Here is a 21,128-nt window from a genome sequence, read left to right as displayed (position 1 = left end):
ATCGACAAGCACTAGAGCGCATGCCATATCGACAAGCACTAGAGTGCATGCCATATCGACAAGCACTAGAGTGCATGCCATATCGACAAGCACTAGAGCGCATGCCATATCGACAAGCACTAGAGCGCATGCCATATCGACAAGCACTTGAGCGCATGTCATGCCTACAAACACTAGAGCTCATGCTATACAAGAGACGCAGGGAACTTGGGAAGCAAAACAATGCAGATTTCCGTCATAAATTTCTGTCATACAAGATGGGCATAAATGTTCTGTGGTTGATAAAGGCTGCCAGCATCCACCACAGTCTTAAGATAACCCACAGAGCAGCTCATCTCTCTCCTCTCCTGGGAGCAAAGATGCTGATGGCCAATAAAGGCGGAATCTCATTGACAAAGTAAATAGAGAAATTGAAAATAAAGGAGCAGGTTGGAAAACCGAAAAAATATTCATAATTTCCAAAATAGATTTGATTGCAAAATATTTGGTTCGTGGTGGCTGCAAAGACGGGGATCCAAGCGTTAAATTTTGGTCGTGAAGTCATACATTACTGAACACAAATAGGTGAGTACATAGACACTTAAAAGCACACATATGCATTCACAGACACACATAAGTACACTCCAAAACACATAAACACAAAACACACACTCACATGCACAAACACACACACGCATGCACAAACACACACACACACACACACACACACACACACACACACACACACACACACACACATACACACACACACACACTTACATACACACACACACACACACACACACACACACACACACACACACACCCTCACGCACATACAAACGCATACACAAAAACATTTGATTCACAATATGTTCATAAAGTAAAAATAATCCAGAGGAAAAGAGCAGAATATTTTAATATTTTTCACCTAAATAAAACGTTTAATTTGAATAGTTTTTAAACAGGTGGCAGATAAGATCATAACTAAACAACGACTGTTCAAAACCCAAAATGGAGTCCCGTATCGAGTGAAGAGAAGCAGCTAGACAAGTTCTATTTTAAACTCAGGAAAGATCAAGGAAGTTCAGACATACACCGAGAGAAAAAATTACAATGTGTTTATTCCTAGTGTGAGTAAAGGGTCTTAGTATGCAAAGGTCGTCCGCGAATGGCATCCACGCTCACCCCAAGTCCATATAGCGAACCACCTCTAGCGGGTCACTCCGAAGAGTCGCTGTGAAACTTCAGACATTCCCCGAAGGAAGACTTTTGTCGTGACAGATGATCTGCTCAGGAAGACGTTTGGAGATCTTCTGAACCTGTGACCCGCGGGAACCCGATGCTGCCGTTAGGCACTCCTCTTCCACGTTCCGAATTGACAGGTTGCCCGGGGCACTTATCGTCTGGGGTCATAAGGAAGTTAACTAATTTTTCCATCGTCTCATCTTTAAAGAATTCTTGTATTGACTTGTATAATGTGTTATTCCGGAAATGTATAAATCCGAATGTGAAATAATCCGGATCACTTTAGGTTTTACAAAAGTCATTTTGAACCAGTAATTTCACTGATAACATCATGCACTACTACACTTCTCTGCATAAAAGATTCGTAACTCTAACGTACATAAACCTAATCAACATTCTCTCCACAAGTGAAATCATCACGACTTGCATTGGCAAAGGCTGAACACCTCGCGTTGGTAATAAACTCTACCCTCTGGCCGGACTAATAACAGTTAGACTTTTATGTGGGATGTTAAGCGTCTGAGCTACGAGGGCCTTGCTTACCACCTTTTATCTCTCATCTCAACCTCAACTACTTGGGCTGGACGGTAGAGCGACGGTCTCGCTTCATGCAGGTCGGCGTTCAATCCCCGACCGTCCAAGTGGTTGGGCACCAGTCTTTCCCTCCCCGTCCCATCCCAAATCCTTATCCTGATCCCTTCCCAGTGCTATATAGTCGTCATGGCTTGGCGCTTTCCCGATAATTCCTTCCTTCCTTCAACCTACTGCTTGTGTGAAGTCTTCACGCAGGAGAGTTCAAGTTAGTGGGAAAGTTTCTTGTGACTGTTGATGCCAGTTAACAGCTGCTTCCACTCAGAGGGAAGTGGGAATTTCTCCCATTTACCTCGCTAGACGTCTGAAAGCCAACCTTCCAGTTAGATTTGTTTTTGATACAAACTCTACCTAAATCTCGTTCCGGATTAGTTATGGCTGTAGGCTTGAGGAGTCCTGCCTGCCTGCTGGGATCCCAAACATTCCAACACATTGGTGAGAAGGCAGGAAGGAAGGAGTTATCAAGGGGAAAGCGTCAAGCCATTACGACTATATAGCACTGGGAAGGAGGTCAGGATAAGGATTTGGGATGGGACGGTGAGGAGAAATGGTGCCCAAACACTTGGACGGTCGGGGATTGTACGCCGACCTGCATGAAGCGAGATCGTCGCTCTACCGTCCAGCCCAAGTGGTTGGGCTGCTAAACTGTGTATTGGCCTCTAGTGGAGAGGCCACACACCAACTTGGCCTCTAGTGGAGAGGCCACACACCAACTTGGCCTCTAGTGGAGAGGCCACACACACACACACTTGGGTCACAGGCTAGTTGGCTGGGTGTAGTATCTCACTCTTTTTTTGCTCTATTGGTGTTCTAACATTGTTTCCTTGTCTGTTTCAATCGGTGAAACTATATATTGTATTAACTATATCATTTGTGTAGACCAAGAGATGTCTGGTCCGAAAGTGGTCCCTGAGGAATCTAACCTGACACACTTTGTTAATAAACATCAATTAATTCAGTTGAAAGTGATGACAATATTAAAACCACGTGTTAAAAACAATATTTGTTAAATCAAATTTACTATTAGCAACAATATTAATAAAATTTAGATTAAGAAAAATAAATAAATAATAACAAAACTATATAAATTTCAACAGTAATAATTACAACAATAAATAACAGAGACAACATTCACAATACAAGCTACAATCTTAACTAAAACAATAGAGAAATAATGATACAATAAGCATTCAGAAGTAAAATACAATACACTAAATATCGTAAATGCTTAAAGTGTGTGATAAGCAATTCTAAAGTGCACCACTCAATAAAATGTAGCAAAATTAGTTGCATTTCTATCCGAAAAAATTGAAAAAATAGATTACCCTTTTAACCCCATTAAGCTGTACAAGTGGTAGAGGACGACCTACCAAAATATGGTCAAGGATGACATCCCACCTATGGTCAAGAATGAGCTACTACCTATGTTCAAGGACGATCTATCATCAAAACACAGTTAAAGATGACCAGCGGCCGGAGTCGTTCAAGCCTGTTCCTCGAGATGGTCACAGACCCAGACTATAAAGGAATGGTTTCGTGTTCTTGACTCGAGGTGGTCTTCGCGCGGCCCGGTCTCCTGGTGTGCCACTGCGTCAGAAATCCCACCTCCTGAACTAACCTGAAACGCACGAACCCCCAGCAACCCACCTAACCTTTCGAGTCCGTTGCATGGGGAAACGTTGATATTTGTGAGCCGTTACTTGTCATGGTAGGTTGCATTTGTAACGTTCTTTACCGCAACGTATAAAATGCGACCTATTGATTGAGATGACGGATTGACCAGCTTTCACACACCTCACATCTGTAGGAAACGAGGGATTAAACAAATGTTAAACACATGTCGTTGAACGGTATTAACGTCGCAATACACATGACACCAAACTAGTCACTTTAGGATATCTTAGAAATAACGATATCATACTAGGCACTAACCTGCCGGCCTCTCTCAGCAGCGAAGTCAAGAGGCCAAGGCCACATGGCCTGTGATATGTCCAAGCCAAGATTCGAGTGCTTGAGACTGCGTCCATTCCTGTAGTAAATGAAGAGAGGGAAGTGTTTCTTACTGTTTTAGTCTCCAGCGTTATTAATGCATAACTATGTATTATCACGAGTAATGATTATGGATGTTCAGCAGGAATGTCTACATCTATAAAACTGAGTGTTTGAGTGTTTGTCTTTCCAAGGTTGGAAAGCGGGACAATGGGGGCAAAATAGAGTTGGTGAAAAAGTTGCATGCAGAGGAAAAAAAGGCGGGATTGGGAAGGGGGAGGGGGGAAGAGAAAGGGAGAGGACTGAAATTATTTTCTGCATTAAATATGCAGAAAATACGGGAAAAATTGGCCTTTTTGTTTGAATAATGACTCCACAGGTGGCAGCCTCTATGTAGCAGTAACATTACACATCATCTACATCTCGCTACACAATTCACACACCTGTCTGAAACCCTGACTACCTGGCTTACACAGACCGGTAATAGTTACACACAAACACATTTTATCCACCCATGATAGTGTTGACAATCTCACGTTGCAAAGCACAATTCACCTTGAGAATGGATATTTTCATTGGACATTTTCAAGAGGAAAACTAGATTTATTCCTCCAAGGAGTGCCGGACCAACCGGGCTGTGGTGGGTATGTGGGCCTGCGGGCCGCTCCAAGTAACAGCCTGGTGGACCAAACTCTCACAAGTCGAGCCTGGCCTCGGGCCGGGCTTGGGGAGTAGAAGAACTCCCAGAACCCCATCCAGGTAACCAGGTATCAACCAGATACATTTGTTTAGCGAGCTTGAATAATATTCAACTGGTCAAGATAGCGTCAGAATGCACTGAGGGTTGATAATGAATAATTCTAAGTTTGGGTCACTTTCAAGGATGAAAAAGAGTAGTAAAGTGTAGGTCAACTCCGGGGGTAAAGAGGGGAAGATCATGAAGCAACAATAGCTTTCAGTAAAGGTTGGCTCACCTGGTGAATCCCTCGTCGTCGTAGCCATTCCACGTGTTCGACTCGTCCAATGGCAGCATCATCCGGAGACGTTTCTGCGACGAGTAAGTTTCTTAATTATTAATATAGGGATTTTTAGTATGTTATTGTATATGGCAGAAAGGGTCAGAATAGTGATTCTAGCACGAATCTTTTGCATTTTCCTTATATATTTTTCTTCACTTGAGAAGGAAGTATAAAAAATTAACTCTCCCCACATCATTTTTCAGTTTTTTTATGGCTTGATGTTAAGAGATGAATTCCGTTGACAGTGTCAACATTTTCAAGGACAGAGGTAAATTACAAATTAAATTGTAATTAATTTTTATCAATAAAGATGGTAATAATAAGGGCAGGGTACAAATACATATTCAATTTGGTTGGAACAGCCGAATATGTAAACGAGAGATGAAGCACCTCATTACGGATCAATAGGTCCACTACAGCTTATAAATTTCCAAGTTTCAATGACGGTTGGGGGCAGAATGTTGGATGTCTCGTCTATGTAGATCGAAGATGACACAGAGTAAGTAAATCGAGTGTTAGCTGACTATTGATAATGAATGTGGTGGTTTTGTTTGATATGCAATGCTTCTTCCTCTATTGTCTAACACTAAAACATGTCTAACACCAAATGGCTACTACAAGAACAACATTCAAGCCGTGTCATATCATAAACATTAACGCTGCACTGTGACGCGTCTCCCAACATCATCACACTCTATCATTCACAGGGAGCAGAACACCGTCTCGCAAACCGCATGTACCAATGAAGAAAAAAGACTCACCTTCACATTTTCTCTTGAAGGAAACCTGGGCCGGGGGAAGAGTAAGTCGTAGATGCTGAATGAATAGACCAGGTTTAAGGTCAACAGGACCACAGCTATAACAATCCATACCTGAAAGACGATTACTCGGTTTATATATATATAGTCACACTGAATATAGGAAAATCAACTGGATGCTTTATTTTTTGCTTTCGAAATAAATCTATAATGTTCCCTACTTTACATAATTAAATAATCGGTAGTTCAGTCGGGTTCAGTCTAGATTCACAATGGAGAATTCCGGGTTACTACACCTATCTTGAGGTTATCTTGAGATGATTTCGGGGCTTTTAGTGTCCCCGCGGCCAGGTCCTCGACCAGGCCTCCACCCCCAGGAAGCAGCCCGTGACAGCTGACTAACACCGAGGTACCTATTTTACTGCTAGGTAACAGGGGCATAGGGAGAAAGAAACTCTGCCCATTGTTTCTCGCCGGCGCCTGGGATCGAACCCAGGACCACAGGATCACAAGTCCAGCGTGCTGTCCGCTCGGCCGACCGGCTCCCGAGCAGCAAGTTCGTACCCAGGAGTTAGTCAGCCTGTTGTGGGGTTGCATCCTTTGGGCAGTAATTCGACCTCTGAGGGAGAAGAGACGCCTCGATATAATCCAAACGTGTATAAACACACTCTGTCTGCCTGTCCCCCGACTCAGTGAATTATAAATTATTAAATAATATGATTTAATAATAATATGATTTGTTTCATTTATTTCGTTCTTGCTCCTGACATCCCTGACATCTTTCATCTCCTCCTTGGCGGGGCGTCACACGCGGGATGGCATCTTGAAATAGGTCACAGGAATAGGTTCCTGTGACCTACGAACCATGTCCGGTCCCTCGCTCTTGTCCCTTATATAGCTGCTTTCCAGCACAACTTGCCTGCATTGTCGCTTAGTGAACGCTTATGGAAAAGTAGCCGAAAGTGCTCAGTGAATATCTATGACTGAGTATATATAAATATATAAGTGTGTACAGTGAATTTTGATAAGTCACTGCAAGATACTATACGTTAGGCATACCAGAAGGGGCAAAGCAGTTGCGAGAAGCCGTCCACACAAGATCCTTCCCTACATGCAGGGGGAGTCTGCCTTACCTTGTAGGTCCTGGCCATGGCGACTGCTCAGTGGATACCTCGTGACTGAGGCTCTTAACGCGCCCTCCTGGTATCCCACATACCCAGCTTACGTCAGTGGGCATGTGACTCTGGCTCGGTCAGTAGGCTGGCTCGGTTGGTAGGCACCTCTCCGCCAGTAGGCAGTAGAGGTGTGGAGAAATTATGTTGGAATAACATTGTTTTCAAGCTGTTTGTTCGACTTCTTTAACGCATATCAAATGTGTGGTGTAATTCGCGTGCTGATTGTAGAGAAACTGGCTTTATTCTGGAAAATATATGAGTCTTCGTATATACACGTAAGGATAAAGTTGATATACATGAACTCAATTCCCTTCTGTCTCTTTCTGTATCTTTCATTCGCTAACTCTCTCTCTCTGTATCTTACTAGATCTTTTGCTGTAGTCTTTATTCGCTCTATCTTTCTCTCCCTCACATACAAACACACACACACAGTTAGTAGTTACAGTTGAATGATTGACAGCTAAGAGGCGGGCCGAAAAAGCAGAGCTCAACCCACGCAAGCACAACTAGGTGAATACAACTAGGTGAATACACACACACCCTTGGAGCCACGCGGCTGAGTGGACGACCCTGGGGTCGTAGTCCTAAGGTTGGGTCGTTGTACGGGGTTCGATCCCCGGCAGAGACATAAACAAATGGGTAGAGTTTCTTTCACCCTGGTGCCTCTGTTCATCTAGCAGTAAATAGGTACCTGGGAGTTAGAAAGTTGCTACGGGTTGCTTCCTGGGGAAGTGTGTGTGTGTGTGTGTGTGTGAGTTAGAGAGAAAAATATGTTGCAGATATGATAGAGGAAAATTAACTGGTTGGGAGTCAGTGCATTAGACAACCGACAGCTAGAAAGGCGGAGACTATGAACTAACAGCTCGATCTGGCAGGCATAAATAGTAAATACATATTCACACAAATATCAAACCAGTCCCTTGAAGCCCACATCAAAAGGATATCATCAGTGGTGTATGCGAGGCTGGCTGACATGAGACCTGCCTTTAGACATTTGAGTAAGGAATCACAGAACCTTGTGATTCCTTACAAAGTTCTGTAATACGTGATATCACGTACGTCCATACGTGATATCACGTATGTCTGACCAAACCTGGAGTATACGGCTAGCAGATATAATAGAGGAAAAATAGATTGGTTAGAAAGGCGGTATCCAAGAGCTAATAGCTCGACCCTGCAGACACAAATAGTAAATAAAATATAATAAATAAATAAACACAAATAAATAAAAATACCAAAGAGCCAGAGCTCAACACCCGCAAGCACAATTAGATGAGTACAATTAGGTGAGTAGACACACTGAATAGTGGCATAGAGCCAGGGTGATGAAGAGTATCAGTTGCAAAGACCGACATGAAAACAAAAAAAGAAAGTTCCCTGTTCGGTGGTGGTCTCCCAGCGTAGGGAAAGAGAGCGTAGCACAGCTCTCTGTGCCCAAGCCACTTGAGGGAGTCTCCGCCTCGTCCTCCTCAACTCTATCTGGGGCTTCCATAACTCCGGCCTAGATGCCGAGACTCCTCGAGCTGCCAACATATTTGTATGAAAAACGTCTCTTTGCAAAGATATAATAGCAGTACTAAGAAAAGATTGTGCGGGGAAAGGGAAGAAGAGTGGGGACACACAGAAATCACAATTGCGTGATGCATCACATGATGCATCGCAACATTAAGGCAGGGTCTGGGATGCTCTCGGACGCAGGTTCGAATCCTCGTCACGGCCCTTGTGGATTTGTTCGGAAGACTGGGTAGGTTGGGGGGCAGAGGAGAGTGAGAGATAGGGGGAAGAAAGGTGGTAGCGGGGGGAGATAAGGGGAGAGAGAAAGGGGAAGACAATGGAATTTGAACAGAATTTGAATTCAAATGCTTTCTCAAGTCCTGACCTGTTCTCAAAAATAATGGGAAACAATTATATTTTGTGGATATTTCACAGACAGATACAGATACCAAGAAAGAAATAGAGACATAGACAGACAGACCTGCTGAGGAACAGGGTCGACTAGGACAAAGACAGAGACAGGAAGGGAGGAAAGGAAGAAGGGAGAGGGGAATGTTTGAAGAGAGGTAAAGAGAGAGGGGGTAACAGCTAGGTGGAGAGGGGAATGGGGAGTTGAGGAGAGCACTGGGTGATGAGAGAGGAGAAAGTTGTGAGAAAGGCAAGAGAGGAGAAAGTTGTGAGAAAGGGTAGAGAGAAGCAAGAGAAGTCTGAGGGAAGATATTGGGGAGAGAAAAGTTGAGAGGGTGGGGGGTGGTAGGGGGAGCGGAAGAGTGGGTGGAGATGGAAGGAGAGGGGAAGAAGAGAGGAGAGGGGGGGAGAGTGGGAGAAAGTTCAGAAGGGAAGGAGATGGGGGATACTGAAAGACAGATGACAGAGGGGTGGGGAGTGGGGGAGAGAGAGAGAGAGAGAGAGAGAGAGAGAGAGAGAGAGAGAGAGGAGAGAGAGAGAGAGAGAGAGAGAGAGAGAGAGAGAGAGAGAGAGAGAGATAGAGAGAGGGGGGAGGGAAGAGACCCGGGCGCAGACGGTACCCCCAGTATGGAAAGACAACCCATGGAATTGCCTGACCGCCAAAGATGACAATATCAACACATTATTACATCGATTCAAAATCCAGTTTAAAAACAAAAATCCTAGAAATAATGGGGAAAGGGCAACTTTGACAAGCCGTTGACTTCCTGTCCCCATTGAGGTCACTAGAGAGATAATGGCCCTCAGGTAAATTTAGAGGCATATTAATTTACTACTACCTGACAATTTATCCTTCACAGTCCTCCCTGAACTAACAGCCAGCACGTCTCCAGCTAACACAGAAAACGCGCAAGGCAATATCCCTGGGTACCATACACTACAGCAAACTAAGAAAGCAGTGTGACCCGCGCCCTCGGTCAACTATAATATGCCCCCACTCCAGGCACCAGTAACCCCAGACGCTAACATTCCTTTGCCTGACACACAACAAACACATCCACGCACTGAAGTAGATCAATACGTTCTAGAGTCTAGACTGGCTACATCAACACTTTGTTATTGAAATAAAAACATTACAGATTACAATTCTAAGCCTTGGCAAACTACCTATCCCACTAACATACCTGTCATTCTGATGGCAGACCTCAGTGCTCAGCATCAATGCATTCCACCACAACAACATTAATCGCCATGGTCAACAACACCACTAAATATACCATCAATATAGCAGTCTCTGTGGCGTTGTGGTAAGACGCTCGCCTGGCGTTCCGCAAGCGCTTTGTCCTGAGTTCGTATCCTGGCCGGGGTTTTTTTACTGGGCGCAAATCCTTAACTGTAGCCTCTGTTTAACTGAACAGTAAAATGGGTAATTGGTTGTAAAAACGATTCTTCGCGGGAGTCGCATTCCAGGGAACATAGGATTAAAGACTTGCCCGAAACGCTACGCGTACTAGTGGCTGTACAAGAATGTAACAACTCTTGTATATATAAAAAAAGGCTTTAATTACAGCCACCGGATCCGACTGACCAGATCTTATCGTTGTAGACTAGCTGCACATCCTCAACACTACATAACACCTGGACAACTCCCAGAGGTGGATCTGATCACTTTCCAGTGACACCTCTCTATCAACCTTATACTCATTGAAACCACTCCTCATATTTTATAGAAAAAGGTCTGACTGGAATACATTCAAATATATATGAAAATTATATTAGTCAGCTTGTTATGGGGCAGCATCTTGGGGAGGGTCTGTGATTGGCCCTTTTTTTGGGAGGGGGGGCGTGGGGGGCCTCGATATAAGCATAACATATATACATACACTTTGGCTGCCTGTCCTTCGACAGAGTTTATTAAAAAAAAGGGGTTTGTTAGATTTAATGGCCAAATAAAAATTTTAAACCTATTATTTTTAATTTGTTAATAATGGACGGGGTGTTGGATGGGTTGAAGATACACCTTAAAGGACCGTCTTCTGATCCGTTTTCTTTCACCAATATTATGGAAGAAAATTGAATCCTTCATTTTTGATCAAGGGCTTCTGTAGACATCTCTCTCTCTCTCTCTCTGATAAAAAAGATCCTGGTTTTGATAGATCAGTGTATTTTTTGCTTTGCCTGATACGATATTCGTGCAAATTTTACTTGGTTTGTTCTTTGGTTTTCTCAATTAGCTTCTCAGTAGAAGGCTCACGATTCTTATTAAAATTGAAGAATTTAAACGTAAATGATAGTTGTAACATAAATAATTTTCCAGATTGCTCTTAAATTTTTGGGTAAAATAACCACATGTGACTACTTTCACTAATTGTCTTATAGATTAACTGAATTCTAATAATTCCTATTGTTAAAAAAAAGTATAATTGATGATATAAATTATACATTAATTTGTTATGATTTGAGTAAGGGAGGATTTTGAATAGTCTGGGTCTCCTAAGGAAAGATTACGATCTAAGACTTCATGAATTACTGTCCTGATCCTGACTGACTTTCTCCAAGATGCATCCCACTACGGTTGCCTAAATCACACGTAGGTAACTATTTACTTTGAAGAAAACAGAAAGTCCTCTGTATATTTCAAATTGACTGGATTTGCTGTTACTTTTTTATTCAATAAAGTCCCCATGGATGTCTTACTACGATTTTTCTTTGATGAACTTTTAAAGTGTGATTTGCTCTTTCCAAGAACTACATTAATTGAATTGATAAAACTGTGCTTTATTGAGATTAACTTTGTTTTTAATAATGAATTATAAACAATTTGAAATAGCTAGGGATAACCCTCCTTCTCTTATTATAAATAATCTATATATAGTATTCAGTGAAATCAAACAATTAAGAAGAATTTTTTGTCTTTTAATGTCACATGGTTTTATTATATTGATGACATGTTTTTCTTATGGCCTAAGAATACAAATTTGGACATATTCTTATTAGAACTTAATAATCTAGCCCCATCTTTAATGGACGAAGCTAGATTATTTTGGGGAAAACTGAATTAAACTATTCTTAATTAGTCTTAAATATTTAGTTTATAAATGTGAAAAAATATACCAAACCACACATCAGAAAATTAAGAAACCACGAGGTTTATTGAAGTTCAGGACTGTATGAAATAGTTTTATAGATATCTAATAACTGGTAAGATTTATGATAGATATACAAGTATTGAAAGAATGGGTAAAGCTGTAGATATCTCAATTCCCATAAGCATGGATGAAACTCCAATTGGTCCATTCCCATTATTCTGTTTACATGTCACGTGGACGAGGAGTCACAATAACGTGGCTGAAATATGTTGACCAAACCACACACTAGAAAGTGAAAGGACGACGACGTTTCGGTTCGTCCTGGACCACAATCGACTTGAGAATAATCCAGGACGGACCGAAACGTCGTCTAGTGTGTGGTTTGGTCAACATTTACATCTCACGTCCAGTATTCCATTTTACATGTCACTTATGTAATGTTTATGTTTCGCAATCTACTCATATATGAGGGTTATATGTCCTATATGCTATGTACTATATATGCCCTATATGCTATATGCTATATATGCCCACATCCAACTATTATCTGTTAACTCTATTCCCTGAAAACTTGTTAAATCACGAAAGCCTTCATATTATTTTAGTTTTTCTCCTCTATGTGGACACACAACAGTGATCAATAAGCAACACAGGTAAACTAACATTAAGAACATTAAACAACATTAAGAACATTAAACAACATTAAGAACATTAAACAACATTAAGAACATTAAGAACATTAAAAAGAACATTACGAATAATAATATAATTGAGGTTCATGGCAACAACATAATAATTATTTAGAAATATTTTAACAACTTGAAAACAAAATGAATACCAGTAAAAAAAAATAAGCAAACTAACTAAAACAGGATAACTACAGTAACTATATCTACAATAACTACAATAATAAGAACAACAACAATATTAACGATTTCAACATTAACTACAATACGTAAAATGTAAACAAATAAAAATTATAATACTGATTCATGCATACTGATATCTAGTTACAATACAAATTATAATACAATAATTTTGATAACAATATTATTAATAACAACAATAACAAATATCAACTAAACCAACCACGATCGAAGAATTACAATAATATTCCCCGAAACAGAACGTATAAACAAAATGTAATTTGCAAAAAAATATCGCAAAATTTAGTACTTGTAATTTGATCAATGATTGTTCAGAAAACAAGTGATATTATACATATAAAAGCTTAGGAAGTAAATTCGGTGCGTGAAAGTTTTTTTCCAAGATCAGATGGAAGGAAGAGGTTGCCTATACGATTAAGGGGTGACCAGGACTGCTTACCATAAGGGGGTGATCCAGATTGTCTACCATTAAGAGGTGTTATGGACTGCCTACCAAGAAGGGGTGGTCAGCTATAAGCTACCATCAAGACGTGATCAAAGACGACCTACTATTAGACGTGTTCAAGATCAACCCACTACTAAGATGTGATCAATTATGATCTATATAAACTTAATAAAGTACGATCTAATATCAAGATGTAATTAAGAACATCTTACTATCATGACGTGATTAAGAGTAGTCTACCATGAAGATCCAGTTTACGGTTGATTAAAACACGGCAGACATCACCATGCAGCTCTCCAATGCGAGACATCAGTTCTGTATCTCAAAACTGTATTATGAGAAGATGAACGTTGAGGGACTTTAGACACTGTTCATAAGCCCCATTCATGCATACTGCCGCCAGATCTTGGCGTGATGCTCTGAAGTGGCGTCGTAGAATGGTCTTGAGGACTTGAACTGATATCTTGGCCGTGGATGGTTCTAAGAACCTATCTTTGATGTCCTGCCCGCTCCCTAAGGGCGCATTCTGGAAAGGGTCAGTCTTTGGCCTTAGGGGCTTCGATGAACCAAACAAATTATTGCTGCAGGCGATGAGTCACAATAACGTAGCTGAAGTATGTTGACCAAACCACACACTAGAAAGTGAAGGGACGACGATGTTTCGGTCCGTCCTGGACCCTTCTCAAGTCGATGCGAATGGTCCAGGACGGACTGAAACATCGTCGTCCCTTCACCTTCTAGTGTGTGGTCTGGTCAACATACTTTAGCCACGTTATTGTGACTCATCGCCTGCAGAAGGTGTATTTCCCCTAGAACATTACCATCTTCTAAATCCAATCGTGGACTAGTAGTCGGCACCGCTGGTCCACACTCTCACGCTCATCTGCAATTTGAGGAAGATACGTAAACTTAATTCTGTAGTCAGGTAGTATGAGCCAAGCATCTCTTTTAATGCAGTCGTCTTGTGTATGCTCTTAAAGAAACTAAAAGTGTATTGCAAAAAACATTTAAGATATATATGTATTCATTCTATAAGGAACAGGTTATTAAATTACAGATCATATCTGTTGACATTCACACCTTTGGTACGTAAAGTGCTAACCAATAATGACAGAATAAAGATGTTTTAATGAATTTTATATATAACAATCATGAACTTCAAATACAAATAATTTGTATATCAACAAATAGTAAATGTCTTGAGTAATAATTCTTCTATTTAAATAAATCCAGCTTTGCCAAATTAGAGTCAAGGATATTGTTCTCTCGGAAGGAAATGTGGAAGAATTTGGGAGCATTTTACCTAATATATATATATCACAGTTATGTTCAACAGCTCGGAACATTCCTGAACATAATGATTAAATGTTCAGTATTTACCCTCACGGTATTTATATTGATCAATTCCTCTTTATATTGATCAATTCCTCTCACTAATGCGATGCTTTTAGGAAAGACTCACTCATCCACCATCAATTAACTCAACCGCAGAGGAATAGAATCTCTGGGGTAGATCTACTATCCCCTACACCTTACTTTCCTCCTCAGCTCTCTCTCTTGCCTATTTATTGCCTGTCCCTACCTGTCCTCATCACAATCGACTTGAGAATGGTCCAGGACGGACCGAAACGTCGTCGTCCCTTCAACTTCTAGTGTGTGGTCTGGTCAACAATAGAATCTCTGAATAGTGGAATTTTCAACGAGGACAAAGTCTTAAATTATACTCACCCTTCGAGCTCGTGGAGCTGCGAGGTCACGATAGAAAGGTCACTTGCCCTGGGCGTGCTCGAACTTTGACCCCAAGTGGCTGAGGTCACGACCATTCCTGCAGAGAAGCAGTGAAGAACACTAGTGTTATAAACATTAACATAAAATCAGTGTTGGCATGGGAACAATAGAGTATACCAGCATTTCTTGAGACCATATAGTATATCAAGAGTGTATAATAGAATACAGCATACCAAGAGTGTATAGGAGAATACAGTATACTAATATTACACGAAAAAGTACTAAATACTAACAGTTATGATGAAATACAGTTTTCCAAGTGCATTAGATAATACAAAATACATGCAGTGGATGGAGGTATTCGGCATACAACAGTGTATGAAAATATCTTAAGTGGAACTGATCACGATTTTGATTGACTGTATTTAGAATTTTGAGAACAAAAAATTAAAATACAATACTTTACATAGAATGTAACAGCGGCTTTTAACGAAGTTACGCTTGTATTAAGTACTTTAACTGTTTAATACATTGGCCTAAGTAAGAACGGTTTGAATAGAATATTCTGTAGATGTTACAACATTAAACTTTATACTGGACAATAAATGACTTATATCATGACACAAAATCGTGCTTATTTCACGTTACAAATTTAGTAAATTATAAATACTGTTAACCTAAGAGGCAGGATGAAAATATAGCTAGAAGTGAAGGAAGAAGAACAGTCCAGGAAGGTACCAGTTGTCCTTACCGAGGGGTGGGCCGGAATGCGAGGGTCTTCGTTCAGGAAAGTGATGGAAAATTTTTAAATAGTAAAGAAGGGGAGAGTGTGAGACGCTATTATGTGTTAAGAAGAAGAGAGCTTGATGCATTTCTGAAGGTTAAGGAAGGTAGAACTTGATGCATTTCTGAAGGTAAAGGAAGGTAGAACTTGATGCATTTCTGAAGATAAAGAAGGGTGGAGTTTGATGCATTTCTGAAGGTAAAGAAGGGTAGAGTTTGATGCATTTCTGAAGGTAAAGAAGGGTAGAGTTTGACGCCTTTCTGAAGGTAAAGAGAGGGACGAGCCTCACACAATTTAATGTAAGAGGAAGTGAACTATGAGGGGGGAAAGCGCCAAGCCATTACGACTATATAGCACTGAGTAGGGATCAGGACATGAGATTGAAGCTCACCTAGAGAAGCCTTCCTCGTCGTGTCCATTCCACAGCTCCGGGAAGTCTCGGGGTAACATGTGGGCGAGAGGGTGCTGTTGAGGACATAAACAACACGCTCTAGTGACATTGCTTAATGACGTGACTTTTTTGGTCGTTAATGAGGATGGTCTTATTCAAAAGAGTCAAGTAATTATATAAGTGTGTGTAAGGTGTTATTGCATGATGTGTGTGTTTTACGAGTCGTAAATACTGGTCCACCATCTTATGTGTGTCTGTATGTCTGCTTTCACCTCTTTCTCTCTCTCTCTCTCTCTCTCTCTCTCTCTCTCTCTCTCTCTCTCTCTCTCTCTCTCTCTCTCTCTCTCTCTCTCTCTCTCTCTCACTTAACATGCAAATAGGGCCTCGGTAGAAATGGTTGGTCCAGTTTTCTTTCATCTAATGCCATCTAATGTTCACCTAACGGAAAATAGGTACCCGGGAGTTAGGCAACTGTTGTGGGATTGCATTCTGGGAAGAGTTAGTAGTTAGTCGTTGAGGGAAGGACCTCAGTATAGGACTAATAGGACTAATATATATAGGACTAATATACTATAGGACTTATATACAGGTGTCTCCTGTCACCTGTCTCCGATTAAACGAATTATTACATTTGTTAAATGATAACTATCATTAGACTGAAATCCTTAATACACCAAAATTATAATACACATAAAAAGAGATAATAAACCCAATAATAAACACGAGCTACACAATAGGTGTCGACGCAGGGAATACTTGCCGGATACTCGTGTCTTGAGAGGTATTCCTGCCTGGGATAGAAGAGGCTCTTGAAGAAGAATGAGCGAGCCGGATGCGGAGCCAGCAACATCACAGCTACCACCAGCCACATCTGCAAGCCGGATATTGACGAGTTCATTAACACATTCATCAATATATATATATATATATATATATATATATATATATATATATATATATATATATATATATATATATATATATATATGGAAAAATCATGGCTGGCTTGAAGGTAAGAAACCTGACTCACCTTCCAGGGTCAGAAAACAGAGCCTGACTCACCATCCAGGGCCAGAAAACAGAGTCTGACTCACCATCCAGGACCAGAAAACAGAGCCTGACTCACCATCCAGGGCCAGAAAACAGAGCCTGACTCACCTTCCAGGGTCAGAAAACAGAGCCTGACTCACCATCCAGGACCAGAAAACAGAGTCTGACTTACCTTCCAGGACCAGAAAACAGAGTCTGACTTACCTTCCAGGGCCAGAAAACAGAGTCTGACTTACCTTCCAGGGCCAGAAAACAGAGCCTGACTCACCATCCAGGGTCAGAAAACAGAGCCTGACTCACCTTCCAGGGTCAGAAAACAGAGCCTGACTCACCATCCAGGGTCAGAAAACAGAGTCTGACTTACCTTCCAGGATCAGAAAACAGAGCCTGACTCACCATCCAGGGCCAGAAAACAGAGCCTGACTCACCATCCAGGGTCAGAAAACAGAGCCTGACTCACCTTCCAGGGTCAGAAAACAGAGCCTGACTCACCATCCAGGACCAGAAAACAGAGTCTGACTTACCTTCCCAGGATCAGAAAACAGAGTCTGACTTACCTTCCAGGACCCGACCATGGTGACTGGTCCGAGGATATCTTCCAACTGAGGTTGTCTCCTCTGTGTCACTTCTTTTTATAGGTTCCACCCAGACTACGTCAATGGTCACGTGACAGTCCACTCTGGCCAATCAGTGGCGTTGCTGCTGTATGGCCTAAAGGTGGAAGCAATTAGAGGCGTTCATCTGTGAGTACAAGCGTTGCATTTTAATTAACAACGGTTACTGCTGATTCCTTGTTGTTTATGCTGTTATGCAGCAGTTCCAATACTTTGATGTTGCTGTTACATAGCATTGGAATGCTTTTGTGTAAATGTTATTTCTGTTATGTAGCAATTGATGATATATAGTTGTTCTGGAGCGTATGTTGTTGTTCTGTAAATATTGCTGTTGTTTTTTTTGGCTGCTATTGCTATTATGTAGCTGCTACTGTTATGTAGTTGTCCCTTGATGTTATGTTGCTGTTTCTGCTGTTCTGTAACTGCTGTTATGGGGTCAGGATGGGATGCTGTTGTTGCACTCTTACTGTTGTTGCTGACACTCTCTCTCTGCTGCAAGTAATTCAGCAGTCGTTGATGCTGCTGAAACAAGTCTTCATTCATCTCACTGGTGTGACTCACCCTCTGCCTCAGATTTTGACTGATGTGAATTAATGATTCATGACTCACGTACACGACACATTGGAGCGTATGTAAATAGGGCACATGTACTGTATACAATCATGATGCACAAACACACACACACACACACACACACACACACACACACACACACACACACACACACACACACACACACACACACACACACACATGGACACACCAAGCCTGAGAGAGCACATAATATAAAAAAAAATGTCTGTGCAACTAACATTTGCTAGTGAATTAGCACCTCACATGCAAGACTTTGCAAGTAGTTTACCAGGATAATGGTAAGGAAGAAATATAGAAAATAGAGAAAAGAAGGGGAAGAGGCAGATAAGGAAAGAGAAAGGGAGTGGAGGACAAGAGATTGAGAAAAATGCTACCTAAAGGCATGAATTCTGCATTCCCTTCCAGAGGTTTTATAAAATCAATAAACATAGAGAAAGTACACAATTGTGGGGCAAGAGGATGCCAGCAAGCATCTAGACCTTCACAGAGATGCCTACAATCGGTACCCAGGACTGATAGAGGGCATTAATCTAGGGCTCAATCCCCCGATGCTCTCCCCATGCAAACTCCCCAGTCACCCAAACTCCACACATCGCATGTGGTCGTTGGTCACTTACTCTACACAACCCAGTAAGTGACTGAGGGCTATATGTAGAGTCAAAGAACATCCACATTGACTGCTGAACTCTGATAGACCTCCGGTTCAAGTGCAAGTTACATTGTATGTGATGCAATGATTTGTCTATTGATCCAAAGCATTTCCGGACTCGGTTTCCAATCTTTTAAATACTTCAGATTCTCGTTCTTGATTCTTAGAAACTAAACTAAGTTTCTAAGCAACGTGTTTTAACTTCCTGTCTCTATACCTATGTTCAGGTCACCGACCGCCGTCTCCGAACTGTCATTGTCAAATACTGTTGTTCTAAGGTGCGCTCAGCTTATAAAAGAGGCGAAATTAGCTGTTATATTGGGAATACACGTGGGAATGTGGTCAAGATATGCAAATGGTTCTGTGTTGCTTTTGTGGCTATTACTACTGCTGCTGCTGCTGCTACTGCTGCTGCTGCTACTGCTGCTGCTGCAGCTGCTACTGCTGCTGCTGCTGCTGCTGCTGCTGCTACTGCTGTTGCTGCTGTTGCTGCTACTGCTGCTGCTGCTGCTGCTGCTATTGGTTTTGCAACCTCTAATACTGCTGCTGCTGTTGCCCTTGTTGCTACTGCTACTACTACTGCTGCTGCTCATGCTACTGCCATTGTTTCTACTACTGCTGTTGCTTCATCTACCTCTGTTACTACTACTACTATCATTACTGCTGCTGCAGTAAACAGGGCCTCCTCATGATGACCATCAGCTAAGGTGCACCCCAGTTTCAGGCATGCAACGTGTGTTTAGTAAACACAACACACGTGAGAGAGCTGCCAATGATTCCCTGGTAAAAGATGAAACCACAACAAATCATTGCCTGAAACTGTAAACATTGAGACTGCTGTCGTCTCAATGTTTACCGTCGAAATACTGATGAGCTTTTCAACAGACGCTTACCTGCTTGATAGGGTTCTGGGAGTTCTTCTACTCCCCAAGCCCGGCCCGGGACCATAGGCTTGACTTGTGAGAGCTTGGTCTAACAGGCTGTTGCTTGGAGCGGCCCACAGGCCCACATATCCAACATAGCCCGGTTGGTCCAGGACTAAAGTAAACTCCCAGGGTATGTGCACCGAGAAACAGGGTATACCTCTTTGGAGGACCAACTGATATCTGTTTACCGCGTCGTGCCCCAGTGGCCGGACACGCCTACATCAGCGGCTCCAGACCCGTTATCTCCTGCTACTGCGGGCCCCATGCTCACCTCTCCTCCTCCTCCTGCCCACCTTCTCCAGTCTTATAGACCTTCCACTCTTCATTTTACTGCTCGGGGACATTCAGAATATCTGAAGGAAAATGAGCTCTGCGAAATCATTGTATTAAAAAGCTGACTGAGCTCCCCGTGCTTAGTTTTCAGCTTGACATTATATAAAAAAAAATAAGTAAATTCCCCTACTTCAATCTTGTCAAAATATATTAACATTATATTGAATAAGTACATCTTCCTTCGGAAGCTTTATCATATATCATGCAACTCGATACAGAAAAATAAAAACAAAATAAATACACTACTTTAGCGAGACAAGAACAGGAGAGATTAATCTCACAAGAACAGAAGAGATTAATCTCATCAACGATTCTTCACTCTGTCCTCATACCCCAGCTCCTATCCTGCTCTCATATCCCCTCCCTGTGTCATGTAATCATACTCACAAAGTATAATATCCCCCCTCCTCATAATTACCTCACCTCATTCAGCTTAATTCACTAGTTTGGAAATATATCTGAATATAATTACAACCATAACACCTTCAATATATAATGAATTAACTTTATTGACACTGAAATCAATACCACCACAAAAGTTCTAAATTGATCGTGGAAGAACTTTTTTTTCAAAAGGTGACAATTCTGAAGCAAGATTATTTGATAATATCCGCTCTCTTGACATCGCTTAGTATTGGATTCCCTGTCGGGGTCGTTGAACCATTTACTGATTGGCCATTAATATGCATTTCTTGCCAGAGGAACAAATCTTGAACACGATGTGAATGACTAACAATGTGGAAGTCATTTTAATGATGTGGTAGTCATCCTATTGATGTGGAAGTCATTTTAATGATGTGGTAATCATCCTATTGATGTGGTAGTCACCCTATTGATGTGGTAGTCATCCTATTGATGTGGTAGTCACCCTATTGATGTGGTAGTCATCCTATTGATGTGGTAGTCACCCTATTGATGTGGTAGTCACCCTATTGATGTGGTAGTCATCCTATTGATGTGGTAGTCATCCTATTGAT

The 21,128-nt window shown here is 41.5% G+C and overlaps 2 long non-coding RNA genes across 2 annotated transcripts; both read right to left on the bottom strand.

Moving 5' to 3' along the window:
- Positions 1-2,812: 2,812 nt before the first annotated feature.
- LOC123766644 (uncharacterized) lies at positions 2,813-5,708 on the bottom strand. The gene is made up of 4 exons (XR_011223472.1): positions 5,588-5,708; positions 4,782-4,855; positions 3,751-3,847; positions 2,813-3,619 (listed from the first exon to the last, which is right to left on the bottom strand). It is a non-coding gene; the product is annotated as an uncharacterized lncRNA (long non-coding RNA).
- Positions 5,709-13,833: 8,125 nt separating this feature from the next.
- Positions 13,834-16,187, bottom strand: LOC123766643 (uncharacterized). Its single transcript, XR_006773842.2, has 3 exons — positions 15,986-16,187; positions 14,811-14,907; positions 13,834-13,965 (listed from the first exon to the last, which is right to left on the bottom strand). It is a non-coding gene; the product is annotated as an uncharacterized lncRNA (long non-coding RNA).
- Between the last annotated feature and the right edge of the window lie 4,941 nt (positions 16,188-21,128).

This window comes from Procambarus clarkii, chromosome 62, assembly GCF_040958095.1.
Source record: "Procambarus clarkii isolate CNS0578487 chromosome 62, FALCON_Pclarkii_2.0, whole genome shotgun sequence".
NCBI lineage: Eukaryota > Metazoa > Arthropoda > Malacostraca > Decapoda > Cambaridae > Procambarus > Procambarus clarkii.
The sequence above is the reverse complement of the archived record's forward strand: the minus strand, read 5'-3'. Positions and strand labels throughout refer to the sequence as shown.